Source organism: Acomys minous (assembly GCF_964271855.1).
Source record: "Acomys minous genome assembly, chromosome: 16".
Taxonomy (NCBI): Eukaryota; Metazoa; Chordata; class Mammalia; order Rodentia; family Muridae; genus Acomys; species Acomys minous.
The window spans coordinates 43,953,121-43,971,738 of record NC_140498.1 but is presented as its reverse complement, the minus strand read 5'-3'; the positions used below and the strand labels follow the sequence as shown (position 1 = coordinate 43,971,738).

Sequence of the window (18,618 nt, the reverse complement as noted above, 5' to 3'; positions counted from 1 at the left end):
CCATCAACAGGAAAATGGATAATAAAAATGTAGCATGTATGCCCAGTGGAATCCTATGTAGCTGTAAAGAGAAATGAAGTTACAAAATTTGCAGGGAAATAAGTAGATCTGGAAAGCATTACATTAAATGAGGTAGCCATGACCTAGAAAGACAAAATCTCCTCTCTTCTCCTCCCCTCCCCTCCCTTCCTCTACCCCCATCCCTCTGCCTCCAGCCTTCTTTCTTCCTTCTAGCCGCCTTCTCTTTCTCTCTCTTTTTAATTTGTTCTTTGAGAATTTTATACAATTTTTATCATATTCATCATCTCCCCCAACTCTTCCCACACCCACCCTCCTTCCCCACCCACTCAACTGTGTGGTCTCTTTTAATTTTTTAAACATATCAAGTCCGCTTTGTGCTGCCCATGTATTCATAGATGTGGGGACTTCTGGGATTCTGTCTGGACCGAGTGTATGCAAGCCTTCTGCATGCATTCACAACCACTCTAACTTCCTGTGAGCAGCTAGCTGCCTCACTGTGTCTGGAAAATAGGATTTCTTTCTGGTCATCCATGACCTCTGGCTCTTACAATAGTTCCACCCCCTTTTCAACAGTGATCCCCAGCCTCCAGACAGTGATGCGATATAGATGTCCCGTTTATGTGTGAATATTCTGCAGTTTCATTCTCTACTCTCTGACTAGCTGTGATCCCTGCAAACTGAAGCTCCTCAGATGAGGACCACGAGATGCACTAATCTGTGGCTATAGTGATGACCAATAGGAGACAGCTCAGTACTGTGTCTGTTTATCCAGCCAATAGCAGAAGGCTTTCTCCTCCAGGGCCTGTGTCTTGCCTAGCCACAGGTTCTTGACCCTGATAATGGTGCCAGGCACTGGTGCCATTCTTTGGAGTGAGCCTTGAATCCAATCAGAGAGTAGCTCGTTAGTCCTATGACATCCATGCTTCTACAGCACCAGTGGGCATGTCTTGTCAGGCCAGTCGTTATTGCAACTCAGTGGACTCATGTGTGAGTGAAAGCGATACTGATTCTCTCCTCTGGTAACGTGCAGAGCACCTCCCAGCACTAGGAAAGCCAGCCAAGGGGGATGAGGCTTCCAGATGAGCACCAGCTAGATTTGTACATGTTGTGTGACTCAAATGTGGGGCATCTTCAACAAGTTCTGCAGGGAAACCAAAGGCAACATTGATAGCCTCTGCTCACCTGAACTATGCAGCTGCTCTCCAGGGAGGGCTTCCTCCTCCAGACCCCTCTCCCTCAGTTTGGGACTGGCTAGATCCCAGACCGCTCCCTATCAGGGAGTCTCTAGCCACCACACATCACCTGGGGACCTGTGTAGGTTATACGTCCTCTCTTACATGAAGATCCCAGCTTGTAAAGTATATAGTATGTATAGGGGGGGGGTGTCCATGTGGATAAAGCCTACAAATAATAAAAAGAAAACCCAAGTTTGTAAAGAGAGATGGGAGGGGTTAGAGGGAGGAATGAAAAAAGGGGGGGGACAATATATGATAATCTCAAATCTTTTCATTTATTTTAAAAAAGAAAAAATAGCATATTACAGAATTATGCTGCTGTATCATCACCATTTCTATTTTGAAAATATAGAAAACTAATTTACTATTTTTATTTTTAGAAATATAAAGGAGGGAAGGGAGTCAAGTGCAGCAGGGGAGCAGTGTTCCCATGCTGATGTGTGTGTATATGACTAGAAAAGGACATGTAAAAAGATGGCTGATGCCAAACCACGCCTCCATCACAGATACTTCCCTCACTCTTCATGCCTTAGGGAATGGTGTTTATTCCATCCATCACGTACACTTCTCAGGCTGACCAAACAATAATCTTATATATATCCAAAACAAACAAACAAACAAACAAAAACCAAACCTTGCCTCCTAGGAAGGAGGAATCCTTCCTTGTAAGAGGTACCAAGTACTACAGATGGTAAAGACAATTCAGTTCACAAATAAATCCCAACTACTTGATGGTGGATGCCCAAGATGATGTGCTGGCAATCTGGAAGAGGCTGTCACTAATGAGATAGAAGGCATTGGTTATTAATGCTCACCATGAGCAGGGAAGGTATAGTTTGCAAGCCATTTGGATGCCCTAATCCTTCCTAAGATGAGCTATCATGGAGAAAAGGATTTTTAGAAGTCTATTTTTATCAGGTGACTTGTCAACTGAGTTTTCAAAGACAAAGTCCAGCTGGGGGATGCCACCGGGATGGAGCAGAACTCCAGTGAATGTGGCTTCCAAAGCACACATGGTCCTCTGGGTAGGTTTCGGGCAAGGTCAGGCCATCTGTTCAGCCCTGGGACAGGGGTCCTGTGAGTGCCTCTCATCTAGAGATGAATGGAGGTGCCACTGGCCACTGACATCAGCCACCTTACATCTCCTACTGTTCTGTGAGTCAGCACTCTCCAACTGGGGAACAACCCCTCCCCAGGTAACCTCAGAGGAAACCACCTGTCGGTACCTAGGCTATCTCCATAGAGGCAGGCAGAGCTCCTGTCTCCTACTGGATAGAGGCAGAGTTGTTAAGTATCAATGAAATAATTTTATGGTTGGGGGGGGCGGTTCACCACAATATGAGGAATTGTTTTTAAAGGGTTGCAGGATTAAGGAGGCTGAGAACCGCCTATGTAGACCCTCCTGCCTTGGCCTCCTCAATGCTGAGATCATAAGCAGGTGCCGCTGGGTCCTGTGAAGTAACCTTACGTAAGAATAGGTCCATGGGCACTGTGTCTGTGACAGGAGCCGTGTATCCATTGCATTAACTTGTCTCTGAGTGACAGGCAAGGACAAGGAAGGGTTGTTGTTCACTGTCTCCCCCTGCAATGTTAGTGGGCTATTCTGTTTTAATCTCAACTACTATATAAACAAGGCAAATATCTCATGCACCTTCTACAAACATTGCTTCCTGCTGTGTGCCTCACGCACACCTGACGTTGGTACATGCTACCCAATCACCCCAGCTTAAAGTTAGTCGTGCTTGACACTTCCAGTGAAGTCTGCCCATCCTGGCCCCTCCTACACTGAAGCTGAGCAATGCCCCCCCCCCCAGCAGAGGCTAACAGAGGCAAGCATCTTCCACTACTCCCAGAAGAAAGATGGCTTCCTGGAACTCAGGACACTCCATCAAGAGGCTCCTCCTACTCTCTTCCTCTGCTTTGCCAACTCCCACTTTAAAATCAAGGTCCAGAAAGTAATATCCCACTCTCCACTCTACTGTGGATATTACTTTCTCACATACTCTGGTGCCTCACCTTTGACCATGTCCCCTGGAGGGGGAGACCTGGTGGCACTCAGAGGAAGGACAGCAGGTTACCAAGAAGAGACTTGATGCCCTATGAACATATACAGGGGGAGGTAATCCCCCTCAGGAACAGTCATAGGGGAGGGGAATAAGGGGAAAATGGGAGGGAGGGAAGAATGGGAGGATACAAGGGATGGGATAACCATTGAGATGTAACAAGAATAAATTAATAAAGGAGAAAAAAATCAAGGTCCAGAAATTAGCAAAGAGAGCCCAGCAGCTGAGCTGGATCAGGACATTTATTAGCTTTTAAGAAGAAGCTCAGGCAAAACAAAGGGGAAGCAGCGGGGGGTGGGGGGTGGGGAGGGGGGAATAAAGTGAGGGAAGAGAAGATAAAGGAGAAAAAGAAAGAAACTTAAGCTTTCCATGATGATACCAAGCAACAGCGAGATGAGGTCCTGCGACATCCTGAGATAATTCAAAGGCTTTGCCCGGTGCACCGAGCTCTCCTGGCTCCTCCCCTCGAACGAGAAAATGTCATCTCATAGCATCTCCATTTACAGCTGAAGAAGGATACAAGTGTGTCCTTTGGCTACTGAACATAATACATGCCGCTTTATGAAAGTTAAGAGAGGGGAAACCTCAGATGGCAAAGCCATACTGACACCTGCTGGCACTCGGAGGAGGGTTGGCCTCCTGTCCTGCTGTTTCTTGGCACAACCGAGGCATGCATGTGGCCAGCTGAAATTAATATTCCTCGGCATGTGCCTGATCAACAAAGGAGGAAAGCGCAAGGGCCTCTGGGTTGCTGTGCCAGGCCCTCCTCCTTTCCTCAGGCCTCACAGACCTGGGATACACAGATAAATGAGTTGGGCCTTTCGCTAAATCCTGGGGCTGGCTGCTGGCAAATTCAATCCTGGGAGCCCTCTCCCTGGCCTGATGGTTTGTTTGTTTGTTTGTTTTAATTTTTTCTCTTCTTTTTGTAGTGCTGAGGATTGAACTCAGGGTCTCCTGTATGCTAGGCAAGAGTTCTACCTCTGAGCTACGCACCCAGCCCGTTTTTTACTTATTATTTTGAGACGTCTCACTAAGTTGCCCAGGCTGGCCTTGAACTTGTGCTCCCTCCTGCCTTAGCCTCCAGAGTGAGTTCTAGAATGACACACCTGTGCCACCAGGCCTTGCTACTGGCTTCTTTCTGCCAGCAATGTATGTCTGGAAAGGGTAAACGGCTGAGGACACAGGTGCCAGCTTCGTCTCTCAAACACATGCTTTTGTTTCCAGGGGCAGCAAGAGAGAGAGAGAGGATCTGGGAGCCCAGGTCACTGCAGGACTGACAACATGGACGAAGAGCAAGAACTCAAGCTTTCCTGTTAGGAGGGGGCAGAGGGCACTGTGCTGATCACATGCCCCAAAACAGAATTCAACACAAGGCAGGCCCACATGTCTCCCTGAGTCTTGTAAATTCCATTGCAACATGAAACCAAATGGAGGGCAAGGAGGGGGAGGCTGTAGGGAGAAAAGGACAGTCTTGCTTTCTCTCTAAGCTCCAGAGAGTAAGAAAAATGCCCTTTTAAAGCCCATCGCCTTTGCCTCAGTAGAGAAGGCTATTACCAGAAACTCCGAGGGCACAAGCAGAATTGTCCAGTGCAGATGCGAGAGGCTACTTAGACCTGCACTGGAAACATATCAAAGGGGAAGTCTTGACCATGTCATTTCCTGTTCCTAAGGATCCCAGGGTCTTCAGTCAGTAAGCATGACACTGTCCCTTGCTCCTTTTCCTCAAATAAGTCATGAGTGTGTGTACACACAGGCAGGCATGTGCATGGACACATGAACACACATTTGCATACACATGTGCACATGTACCTGAACCTAAACATGCAGCCACAGACATAGTCATGAACACACACCTACATGTCATGCATCTCAAGCAAGTGCATATGTATGTGAGTGTATGCCTTGTATATGAGGCATACATGCATGTTGGTACATGTTCCCGTATGTGTGTATACATACCACCTTCCCCAAAGTGACCCCAGTCTTTGACACAGTGATGGGGAGCTTCATATTAAGGCCTAACCATCCCAGAAGCAATGGCATAGGTCCCCAGGCATCCTGGCCCCAAGTCTTTTACTCATCTGCTAACATTGCCCAGGCTAGCCTGCCACACTCCGCCTCCTCCACTCGAGCATGGATTGGCCCTTCCTCTGAAGCCTGAGTCTCAATGTATCCCAGGTGGCTGTCCCTGGAGTCCCCGCCCCTGACCTTCCTCCCTTAGGTGGTCATCTACTGTTTTACAATGAGCAAGCTCCATCTTGAATGACGTCACACACATCATGAAATATGCAAAGCCTGTGCACTGTTTCCTGTCACTCCAGGGAGGTTGGCTAGCATCCTTTCCTTCAGTGTTCAGCCATCACACCCACAGAAGCCTGAGCCAGGCTGCTGACCCTGAAGTGTAAAGCCATGACCAAGAGCCCAGCAAGCTTTGGAGCCTCTGGGAGACTCCAGAACTCAGACAACAGCCCTGGAACCAAGAAGGGGTCTGTCCAGAGAGGAACAACCACCCCACCCAGGTCTGCCAGCGCTGACAGTGCTGAGCCAGCTCCCTCCACACCCTGCTGTCACGTTTTCATAACGAGTCTAATAAACGAGCATTTCTCTGCTGATCAATCAGAGCAGTGCATATGGCCGCTGTCAGCATCCTCAGCAGGCGGAGCTCCTTGGCGAGATCCAGGCTGTCGGCTCCTTCCTTGGGCATCTGCAGCTACACTGGGCTCTCCCCTTCACCCGTAATCCATCAGCTCAGTTATACGCTGAAGAACGTAAGCCTCATGTCTGTTACTGAGATGCCGTGAAGAGAGCTGCTCGGATTCCTGTAGGAACTTCAACCTTTAGAATCTCATCCTTACCAGACTAGGGGAAGCTCTGAGGGTCTGGGCTGTGAAGCATTGCCTTGCCCAGTTTCCTCCCTCAAGCATGGTGGCTCTTATTCCAACAACTGAAGGGTTGAGTCAGCAAGAATATTGCCATGAGTTTGAGGCTAACCTATGCTACATAGCAAGATTCTATTTCAAAAAAAAAAAAAAAAAAAAAGGAGGGAGGAAGGGAGAGGGAGGGAACGAGAGGGAGAGAACGAGAGGAAGGAAGGAAGGAAGGAAGAAAGAAAGAAAGAAAGAAAGAAAGAAAGAAAGGTATAATAAAGAGCTGATCAAAGACTCCTTTGGACTCAGTGGGTGGGAGTCCTTGCTGTAGAGGAATGGGGTCAGCTTGAATCACTAACGCCCATGTCAAAAGCTAGGCACGACTGCATGTGCTTAGAATCCCAGCACTGTGGAGGACAGAGACAGGAGGACCACTGGGGCTTGCTGGCTGACAGCCTGGCTCCAGTTCAGTGAGAGGCCCTATCTCAAGGAAGCAAGGAAAAGACTAGTAGGGCAGGATGGCAAAGATTCTCTTATGGCCTCTATGTAAATGCGCACCTGCACGCACGCACACACACACGCACACACATACACACACACACACACACACACACACACACACACACACACACACACCCCACATGTGCACATAGACCTAGTCATACAGCATATGTATATACAACTCCCCTGACACTCTGGGGTAAAAGGAGCCCCAACAAAGGGATGTATTAGGGTTCTGACAATGACCCAGCCACAACTGAGGACTAAGTTTTCAGTATCTCAGACCCCTAGTCTGAGGTCCACAGGAAAGAGGCACAGACATTCTGAAAGAGAGAGAGAGAGAGAGAGAGAGAGAGAGAGAGAGAGAGAGAGAGAGAGAGAGACTCAGCAAGAGCGCAGTGAGTGCTGTGAAGTCCATGCATTCTGTGACCCATGTCTCATTGGGCTGCCAGAAGAAACACAGAAACAGCTGGTGTGGGTGGCAAGATGACACAGAGCAAGCAGCTGTGTGCACTCGGCACAGTCAGTGGCCAGCCAAGCAGCTCCAGCCTCGAGCATGTGATGACCAGCGACTGCCACAGACAGATGGGAGGCCCAGTGTGCCCTGGACACCACACTCAGAGCAGTTGCCTTGCAGAAAGCTGCAGTGATAGGATCATGTGCCTGCTTCCCCTGCATGACTGTGATGCTCTCCACAATGAGCAGAGCCAAGCAACAGGACCCCTGTGTTAGTTAAGATTTCTCATGTCCGAAGCAAATTTGGGGAGAAATGGGGTTTGTTTGCTTTACACTTCTATATTTCATCACTGAAGGAAATCAGGGCTGGAATTCAAACAGGGCAAGAAACTGAAGGCCGAAGCTGATGCAGAGGCGTGGAGAAGTGCTGCTTACTGGATTGCTCCTCATGGCTCGCTCAGCCTGCTTTCATAGAGAATGCAGGACCACTAGCCAAGAGATAACACCACCCACAATGGACTGTGCCCTACTCCCATCAATCGATAATTTAAAAAATGCCTTACAAGCTTGCCTAGAGCCTGATCTTATGAAGACATTTTCTTAATTGAGGGTCCTTCCCCTCATATTATTTTAGCTTGTGTCAAGCTGACATAAAACTACCCAGTATAATTGACCCCTTGTTAACTTGACACACAAACACATCACTGCTAAGCCACAACCAACCCTCTCTTGCTAGTCCCCAAGGTGACATATTACTATCAATATCAAATTGTGAAGCATTTTACAAACCTAAAAAAAAGTCTCACAGTCTTTACAAATTCAAAAAAACTTTAAAATTCAGTGTTTTTTTTTTAATTCAAAGAATCTTTTAAAGCCTAAAATTACTAAAAATTCAGTCTCAACTGCAGGCTCCTGTAAAAAAAAAATTAATACATCTTTACTTCAAGAGGAAAGAACCAGGGCACAGTCGCCATCTGAACAAATCAAAACCAAACTCCAGCAGAGTAAATAACTCAATGTCCAATACTATATCTGGGACTCAGTCATGTTTTTCTGGGTTCCTCCAAGGGGCATGGGTCACTTCTCTGTCCTCTCAGCACACACAGCTTGTCTTCTAGACACTGGCTGGGAGCTAGCTCATGCCTTCCAGGCCCGAATCTACTGCTGCTGCTCTTTTTGGTAGCCATCCCATGGCACAGGCAAAATTGTTGGGTTCCTTTGATGCAACTGAGCTACACTTTGACCATCAACCTGTCCTGGGTTCTCTTCGGAGACTCCGGCCCTTCTATTACAGCACCAAACCTGAGCTGTTCTCCATGACCTTTCTATGCCTTCAAAACCAGTACTGCTTGGGTGAGTGCTACACTGTGGAGTTTGGCTGCCAGCACCAGGTACAACCTCGGCCACTTCCGGAACACAGCTTCCATGTGCTGGCCCAGAGGAAACGCTTCCCAGAAGATTTCCCCTCAGAGAGGGTGGTCATCAGCGCTACTCTCTTAGCGCCAGCTAGTCATCATCTGTGGCCCCAGGAACCAAAAGTGTCACCTCACTGTGCTGGCTTCTTGTTAATCATGGAAGACTCTGCAGCCTCAACTTGACCAGAATGAGAGAATCTTCCTTGAAAATAGCAAACGGCCCCCCGATAGAGTCTTTAAACCTCCCTCTGAACCGTCATATGCCAGGCCTCCATATTATGCTCTGCTCTCGCTTGCTAATCTCCCAGGCTCCTACAGAACACCTCACTGAGCTCTCAACACTCCATGGCTTTCCCAGGCCAAAGCTCCAAAAGCTTGACACAGCCCTCCCCAAAGCATGCTTAGGTCTGTCACAGCAATACCCCTTAGTGCAAATGTCTGCAATTCCTATCTTACTTAGGGTTTCTATTGCTGTGATAAAACACCATGACCAAAGAAATTTGAGGATGAAAGAGTTTATTCAGCTGTCACTTCTGTATCACTGTTCAACACTGAAGGAGGTCAGGACAGGAAATCAAACAGGGAAGGAGCCTGGTTGTAGGAGCTGGCGCTGAGGCCATGGAGGGGTGCTGCTTATTGGCTTGCTCCTCCCGGCTTGCTGAGGCCATGGATGGGTGCTGCTTATTGGCTTGCTCCTCACGGCTTGCTCAGTCTGCTTTCTTCCAAAACTCAGAACCACCAGCCCAGGGGTGCCACCACCCACAATAGGCTGGGCCCTTTCCCATCATTACTAATTAAGTAATGCCCTGTAGACTTGTCTACAGCCCAATCCTATGGAGGCATTTTTAAATTGAGGATCCGTTCCTCTTAAATGAGGTTAGTTTGTGTCAAGTTGACATAGCCCCTAACAGGACCCCACATGGCTCCTACCTCACCTCACGCGAGGCTTAAGAGGGAGCAAGAGGCCCTGTGGATGGATATGGCCTTCCTGGTACCATCAGCTCCTGCATATGTGGCTCAGCTGCTCTAGCAGTTAAGGGGGAACAATTGCTTGAAGCCCACCCACAGCTCACAGTCAGTCTCCAAAAAGAGGGATTCAAATGAGGATCTTGGAGATTCAAAGAACAACCTTGCGGCTGTGGAGGTGGCTCAGTTGGTAAAGTGCTTGTTTCCAACGCTCTAGGGCTTGATTTTGAGCCTTAAAAGCCGTATAAAAATTAGCCATGCATGGTAGCACACCTTTGATCCCAAGCCTGGAAAAGCAGATATTGGGGGGTTGCTGGGGGTTGTTGCCTAGTCTAACAGAATCTGCAAGCTCCAGTGACAGGCCTGGTCTCAAAATGCAAATGAGGCAGCAAAGCAAGGTGGAGGACTCCTGAGCAAAAGTAGGGGGAGTAAGGGGTGGAGGCCAGGGGGAAGAGAGAGGGGCGGGGAGAAGAGTGAATTCAACTTTAAAGTGGACAAGACGCACCAGGCAGTTTGCAAGATGTCAGGAACACAGCAAGAAAGGTCTGGCCAAGCACTTGCTCAGCACTCTGGAGTTTAGCGTCAGATAAGGGGAAAAAGGGACCACCCATCAGTTAGAATGAGGCCAGAACCTGAGGGAAGACTAGGGAAGTGAATGGTTGGGCAGTAGAGGGGACTGTATGTAAGAAACCCCTTAACATGCAATACAGTGGTATAGGCAGAGTGCTCAGCACAGCCTGTTCTGTGTGGCAAGCATCTGGTTCAGGGACCTTAAGTTCTCCTCACAGTACAGGCAGTGGCAGACATGGAACCCAAGGCGGTGGATAAAGGGACAGGTTTGGAGTCAAGCTAGAGGGTGAGGTTGATTGCCCCCAGGTGGAAGCCCTACACCAAAGCATATTCCACCTTCTAAGGTCAGAGAACAGTGTTATTTGCACTCTCCAGAGGAACCACTGCATATTGCAAAGAGCAGGCACCATCCTACCCACACCAAACAGTGAGCTAAGCAGGCGCTGCCCACAAGGGTAGTGGATGAGGAGCCCCGAGCCATGGGCCACAGTTCTCAGAGAATACAGAGGGAGATGTCAACAGAAATGACTGTGCACTTGGTGGACTGGTATTGCTTGGTTTAAGAGAGTACTTCAAGCAGGATAATGCAGCCCTTCCCGGCCCAGTGTTTCCTCTTTCACACAATAAACACTACTGGGAAATGGACTTCTTTTTACCTACAAACTTAGACAGACAGGTAGGGGAGAAAGATGATATACGGATGATAGATACATAAGCAGGTTGATAGAAGTCACAGAACAATAGATAAGATGATAGACAGACAGACAGACGATAGATAGATAGATAGATACATAGATACATAGATACATAGATACATAGATACATAGATGAGAGAGAGATACTGACAGACAGAAGATAGAAAATGGGGAGAAAGATACAGACAGACAGACAGACAGACAGACAGACAGACAGACAGAAGATATATGATAGATAAATAGATAGATCAGACAAACAGACAGATGCACATACACTCACACACACACACACACACAGAGAGAGAGAGAGAGAGAGAGAGAGAGAGAGAGAGAGAGAGAGAGAGAGAGAGAGAGAGAGAGAGAGATCTTTCTCCATCTTTTTCAGGTTGGGGTTGTAACCAGGAGTCTCACATATGTGAGGCAAGTCCTCTACCACTAAGCTACACTGAAATCTCAACCCCTATTCTAGCTTTGATGAAAAACTCTAAACCCCCAGAGGAGAGGAAATAATACACTCTAGGTACTTGGATGTTGCAGGCTTGTCTCTCCAAATGCCAACAGATGGGGGGGACCAAACATACTCATAGGATAAGATAGTGCTTAGAGCACAAAGCAAGACATCTAGGACCTACAAGCTGTGTGGCTCTGTTTCCCGTGTTGCTCAAGTCATTGAGACATAATGGTTTCTGCCCTCTTGAAAATTCCCGGGAGACTCTACTACAAGGCTATGCAGACTCCTTAGCAGGGCCTAGACACCTGCAGTGGTTTGGGTGACACTATCTCACTTTTGGCCACTTGCTCCCCTCTTGGAGGCCCAGTTCAGGAGATATGGTCTTGCTAGGGGAGCATGTCACAAGTGGGGGTGAGCTTCCAGAGCTCAAAGACTCACCCTACTTCTCGTGTGCTCTGTCTGCTTCTTGCTGCTGAGGCTCTGAACTCTCCGCTTCCTGCTCTGGCCACCATGTATTTTTCCTGCCATAGCAGGAAATGTATTTCCCTTCCATAGCAGCTCTTGCCCCTCTGGAACTAGCAGCCCATAACTTTCATGGTGTTTTATCATAGCAATGTGAAAGAAACTAGCATAATAATAAGTCAAGTCCACTCATTAGACCCTCTGCTCACTTATTCTAAGCCCTGGGTCTTGGCACCTGCTCTCTAAGCCCCTGTAAAATTGCTATATTGTAACTTTTATAACTTCTGTCATTATCCTGACAAAAATGGCTATCTCTGCCTTCTATGGATTGTCTGGCTTCCCACATGACAAAAGGAACTCTAAGATAACAAAGTTCTCACCTGCACTATCAAGAAAGTACCTGCACTAACACAAGGTGTTTGCTTAATTAACAGGTAGGGCCCCTCCCAGCCATTGGAAAGACCACAGTCACCCACATCTCTGTGTGCAGTGACCAGTGACAAGCTAGCTGTAGCTTGGAGCAACAACAGATGTGAAATATGAGGCAGTTGTCTCCCCAGTGACATCATATGTCATTGTCAGTGCCACACCTTACCCTTTAAGTCTAGCCTGCACTCGCCACTGATGTCATCTTACCGCACCGGGCCCCCTTGCTCTGAGGATCCATCACTGATTAATTCTTTAATTAAGGTTTTCCTGTGTATGTGCCTTGGGGCAGTATTTTAAATAAGGAAGGTAGGCAGTAGGGAGAACGTTGTAGCTCCTTCAAACATCTCCTTTAAACACTGCAGGGTAAACATCTATGTGGTGCATTCCTGGAAAATTCTCGGAGGGCCACTGAGTCGGGATTAATTTGGGGATCCCGTTTGTTGAGTGATCTCCATGGCAAGCACAGGCAGTTACCTGGTGACCTTCAGAGCAAGTTTCTCAGATTTCCAGAGTCTCCGGCAGGTGGGAAATTGCTGTGTCCCCAGAGTGCTTTCCTGTCAAACACAATCTCCCTCTTGGAATGTGCTCCTTCCTGAACCCAGGAGCTTAAAGGGTGTAAGCAAAATCGTAGAGCTTTTGAAAAGGGGGGCGGGGTACCAGACATATGTCCAGGCAGACCCATATTATGAAGTACAAAACTAGAGATCAGAAAGGAATTTGATAAAAAAAAACATAATGGGCTGTTTGTCTTTATTTTTCTCATTAGATTTTAAGATGCCTGTTTGCATTCTAATGAGAGAGAAAGAACAAGTGTCGATTTGGGTATGTGAAGAGCTGGGGGGGGGATTTGGAAGGAGTTAAAGAGTGTGAAACTGTTATCAGAATATACTGTATGAAAATAAATCTATATTCAATGTAAAAAGAAAACCCTGAAGAAAGAATGAAAGGGGGAAATAAAAAATGAGAATATTTTCCAGGGTCACCATGTAGCCCAGGCTGGCCTCAAATTACAGTCCTTCTCGGACTTTCCAGAGTTGCTGACTACAGCTATGCCCCACTATGCTAAGCTCAGTATTTTTAATATGACCAAATTTGTAGAAATTTTGTGTGATAAATTCCTTAAATTAGAAAAAAACAAAAAACAAAATGGCTTGGATGACTGCAGCTGTAGGGGACAAGCCTGTTTATTTTTTTTTAACTGGAAAAAAAGGTGTCAGTGAGAAAATAGAGACAACATGTGGTCAAATCTTATAGGAAAATACACACACACACACACACACACACACACACACACACACACACAACTGAAAAAAAAAGATGTCAGTGAGAAAATGGAGACAACATGTGGTCAAACCTTGGAGGAAAAAAAATACACACACACACACACACACACACATATACATACACACACACACACATATACATACACACACACACACACACACACACACACACACACACACACACTGACACACTGTGTGGGACTGTGACCATGCTGGATGGGGCAGGTGAGTGTCAGGAGCACAGTGTGCTCAGAGCTTGGTCTAGGGCAGAGAACTCTGGAAGAACAGAGTGACTGGTAAAGACAGCATAGGGCTTCACCAAGACATCACTCAGATTGTTGATTAAGAATTGCTGTTCCCCAGACCTTCACAGGCACCTGCTCCCTGCTCCCAGGGTGTGTGTCTCCAGAGCCTCCTGGTAGCCATGTTTGCCTTGTACTTGGAAAAGGCACCCTGCAGCTGACAGTCTGTGCAGAAAGAGAGGCTCAGGGATGCAGCTCTGCAGCTGTATGGTAGAGCACTGGCCTGGCCTAGAGGCTACCGCCAAGGAGCTGGAAGCCTGGTTCAGTGTTAGAGTACCTGTGTAAAATGAGGGACCACGGGCATGTCTCAGTGTTGGGGGCCCTTTCTAGAATCCTCTAGCAAGGGATCAGAAATGGGTCTCTATGTTATAGCCTCTTTCTAGAAGCCTTCAGCGAGTGACTAGGGTCGTGGCTTTGGGGTCCAGCATGTGCATAACATGTATAGTGAATGCCTAGGTTCCATTCCCAAAATGAGGAAGGGGAACCTATAAACTCTCTTGTACATTCATACTGTGATAAAATAAAATACTTACACGTGACCACTTTGATTGGTTAGAGAACCTTCACATACACTCCTCCTTGTTGTGAATGAGGGATGACCACAATTATGTTGTTGCAATTAGATAATGTTACAAAATCCCTTATTTCAACGTGGCAGTCTGTGAGTCAGAGGCTAAGTGCTGCAGGAAGCCACCTCTAATATTATTTCCTAATTCCCGTGTTTTCAAAAATAGTCCCTGTATCAGAGCAGTGAGTTTCCAATTAAAGAGGGTTTACAAAAGCATGAAGGGTTTCATTCATCCCAGGAGGCAGAAGTGATGGTGGCCTTCTGTCAGATGAGGGGAAGGCTTACATGCCACAGAACATGACTTTAGGTCTAGGTGCTTGTAGAGGTCACAAGTCAAAACCACCAACCACCCAGCCAGTGGACAGGTGTCCCCAGTCCTGATGGAAAAAAAAAAAGAAAGAAAGAAAGAAAAGAAAACAGAGTAGATTAAGAAGAGATAAGGGCAGTGGTAGGCCTGGAAAGCTCCCAGCAAATGCTTCCTAAAATTTACCAGAGTTAGTTTTATATGTAGGTTCAAGAGGAAATAGATGTATATGCAACAAGCTACTGGACTCTCAGAACCCACTGGCTTGGGTGAAGCTTGAAAAGGAAAGCAATCTAATTGAAAGAAACAAAAAGAAAGAAAGGGAAATGCCTATAATTCAGGCACTCGCCCTATGCTAGGTCCTGCTCTAGGTATTTCTTGCTTTATTTAATTCCCACCCAAGGACAAAAACCACCAGAGAAGCTCCCCTTGTACAGGTGAACCAATAGCCACAAAGGTTAAGTAACTTGCCCAAGGTCACAGAGTTAGCAGGAAACAGAGCCGGGAGCACTGGGCTCTTCTAGGCTACCTCTCTACTCTCAGGACCCCAGACATAGCTGGCTCCCTTTCCATCCCTATAAACTAACTTAGTGAAGACCCGATGAACCGTTATGCCATGCCTCAGCTCCTCCAGAGGAGGTCAAGACAGAGCTGGGCTTGCCTGCTGTCTGACTGTAGGTCTGTGTAACGCCTCTAGCACCTTTGCCCTTGAGGGGTGCCCAGGCATTCACCTCTGAATAAATATTAAAAAGAAAAAAACCTAAAAGAGTTTTGGACCAAAATAAATCTGCTAGTGGCTCCAGCCAGGTCTCTGTGGTCACTTAAAACCTGAAGAGGATCGGCCTCCTTCATCTTTTCTTCTTCTCTCTTTTGGTAATGAAGATTAAGAGCATGGGTAGGGGTGGCAAACAACCTGCAGTGGGTACCGCTCTCTGAACTTCAGGGACAAGGCCAAGTCTGTTCCTTGATCGAGATCACAAAATCGCAGCTAATATGATAATAAACACAGCCCGGGTTGTAATTCACTGTGCGCAAGCTCGAATCTATTCCACGACCAGTCTCCCACTCCCAAGCTCAAATAAGAAGACCCTTGATTGGCGGTCAGTTTCACAGATTGCCTGGTCGGGAGTTCTAAGCTGGGTGGAGACCCAGTCAGTCCCCCTGTAGTAGCTCTGGAGCAGGCAGGCTATACTGGGGTGGGGGAGTAGGGGGAGGGGATTCAAGGTGTTCCTGTTGTGGTCTCTGACAGTGGAGACAGCAGTGGCTCCAGGGTACACTAGGATTGTGTCTTCCCCTCCCTTGGCCAGCAGACACTTTCTGAGTGCTGTGAGGCACCTGGTTCCTGAAGCCGGGGCCTTGGAGATTCCAGGAGCTTCTTGGCCAGCCAGGTGGGTGGCTCACTGGGCTAGGCCAGCTCAGCTTCTGTCTTTGCCTCCATCTCTATGGAACTGAGAGACTAGCCAAGACTGGGGCAACCCTCTGTCTTGTCTGCTCCCCAAGGCAGTGCTGTGATCTGAGTTTTCTCCCCCATGAGACACCCAAAGGAACCAGTGAACACTGTCAGAGTCCCCAACTCGAAGGTTTCCATGCTGACCTCTTCTTCTGGGGTCTAAGACAGCTGGACATTGACCTGGCAAAAAGCACAGCTTTTCCCCCTCACCCAGCCTGCTCTTCCCAGCTTCCCACCGGTGGCTTGGCACTTTCAAAGGCCTTCCCAACCACCAAGGTGCCTCCTCCCCCGTGACTTCAACAGGGCTGCGAGGTTGAGAGGCAGCAAAGAACTAGGAGGTGCTCCCAGTGTCCCTGGTAGACTACCCAGGAGACTGACCCAAAGTGCGCAGCCAGGTTGCTGCCTCTGCCACTGGCACGCCTGGGGCGAGCTGGGAGGACAGAGGAGGCATCCTGGGAGCTTGGGAAGGAAGCTCTGGTGCAAGGAAGGGCAGGGAGGGAGAAGAGACAATGTGCGTCAGGGTGGGGTGGAGGGGGGAGTGAGGGGCTCATCGTGGGCTCCCTTTCCGTGACTGTGCCACAGGGTTGCTCCTCTTGCCCTGCAAAAGTTCCCAGTCCAGCACACCTAGAGTCGCGGTGGGAGGAAGCCAGCTTTAGTGCAACCTCGAATTTTCTTTTCTGGGACCCTTTGGGTTGGGTCGGGATTAGAGAGCAAGGAAGCGGGCGACTCTGCCTGGACTTACCTAGAACTCCTGGCGAGCCCGGCAGCTGTCGCCTGCTCCTGGATTCAGGACCCCCGAATTCCTCAGTGCTCTGTGTACCCCCAGCCACGCTCAGCATCCACCAGAGGCAACGCACTGGGATGCTGGCTTCTCTTCTGCCAGCTGGCCGCAACTTCACAGCAGGTCAGCCGCGCCCTGGAGCTGGGCGCGGCAAAGGTCCGGATCACCCCTTAAGGGGCCCTGGTAACTGAAGCTACCTGGTCTGGAGCGCAGGGTTCTCGGAGATCTGGAGATGCGCACGGTCCTCTCAGATCTGCCCTGAGCTGAGAGGACACTCAGAGTTGTCGGCTCCGGACGCTGGGGCGGGGCGCGCGACTGTCCCCTCCAGCCGCGAGCTGCTGCGCGACTCGCGGGTGGCTTCTCGGACCCGTGAGGCGCACGCGTGGGTCCTGAAGCTGGCAGAGCGCCCCCACTCTTCCGCGGGTGCAGTCGGGTCTGGCGCGATACGAAGAGGAAGGAACTCCCCCTAGGCTCTGAGTTCGGGCTCCCCTTCCTCCTACCCCGCGCGGACCCCTATCTGTGGTAGCAGCCGCTGCGACTGACACTTCTGGGCTCCAGATGGAGGAGGGTGGAGGCAGCTCGGCTCGCAGGGGGACCTAGAAAGGAGGTGACCTTCAAACCCCGCGCTCCAGGAGGCCGGGAGGAGGGGACCGGGTGACGCTGATTTGGGGAGCAGCAGGCGTGCTCTGGGTGGCCCGCGGGAGTGCTGGCAAGCCGGGCCAGGAGGAAGCGGGAAAAGAGCGCAACCAACAAAATCCAAAATAGAAAATAAACAAAGGAGAGCTAGGGAGAGTGCGAGAAAAATGTGTGCATGTGTGTGCGGGTACGTGTGTGTATGTGTGTATGTCTATGCGCGGGCGCGCTCCCGCGAGCCCGCGCGCGACAGGCAGCGAGCAGCCGGGCTGGCGAGCCAAAAATAATCCCGAGCACCAGGGAGCGCCCCCTCCCCCTTCCCTCCTCAGCGCCGCGGTCACGGTCACGCGTGCAGCCTTGAATTCCAGCAGCGTCCGTGGGCAAGAGACTAGGTACTTCCAGGCTCTTCTTCCTAAAGCGCACGCGGGGTGAGAGTTGACTTGGAGAGGGGGTGGAGCAGTGAGCCCAAGTCCTTAGGGTAATGGCCCTGTCTTCCTCTTCCCAAAGTGGGTTTGCTCATCCAGTACCTGCAAGATTCTCCATCCTGAATCCTCCTCCCAAGCTGGCAATGTGGGAAAAGGAATCCTGGGGGAAAGGGTAAGGGGATGGAGCCCCCTTGTTCTAGTTCACTTCTGTTCTACGAAGTTTCTGGCGAGTACTCAAGTCTCTCTTCCTGGCAGAGATGGAACCTATTCCTGAAACAGAAAGTTAGACCCACCTGGATAACCCCTGCCTCTGAAAGTCAGGCCTGATGTAACCTGCACCCTGAGTGCCCACCTCTTCTTGGTGGGTGGAGTTCTCGTGGGTGGGTCTGGGGGCTGGGGTTGTCTTCTGAGCAGCTCACAGGCAGGCCCACCTTTGGTTCTTCCTAACCCTTCCTAGTGCTCCACTGATTACCATGTGTTGCTAATGCACTTTGCACTGTCATCTCCACAGCCAGAGGATCCCTGAGCCTGTGCTCATGTTAGAACATTGAAGAATCAGGAAGCTAAAGCTGGGCTTCTCCTGGCGCCCTCCCTGGACTGCCCAGCCAGAAATGCTATTTCATGTTGCTCTTTTCTTTTTCTTTCTGCTCTTTCCTCCCCCTTCCTTCTCTTTCTGTTTCTCTGCCCCCACCCTGTCTCCCTCCTTTGTTCCCCCTTCCTTCCTTTCTTCCTTCCTTCTTT

At 49.0% G+C, this 18,618-nt stretch overlaps 1 protein-coding gene across 23 annotated transcripts in view; it reads right to left on the bottom strand.

Annotated features, from left to right (window-relative positions):
• RBFOX1 (RNA binding fox-1 homolog 1) overlaps window positions 1–18,618 on the bottom strand; it is a 2,117,065-nt gene that overhangs the window by 1,522,709 nt on the left and 575,738 nt on the right. The window contains exon 1 of one of the 23 annotated variants that reach the window (XM_084764434.1): window positions 16,781–17,653. The exons of the other annotated variants lie outside the window; for them this stretch is intronic. The gene's annotated coding sequence lies outside the window, so the exon portion shown is untranslated. Of the gene's footprint in view, window positions 1–16,780; window positions 17,654–18,618 lie in introns of those variants that run through there. 23 annotated transcript variants of the gene reach the window in all.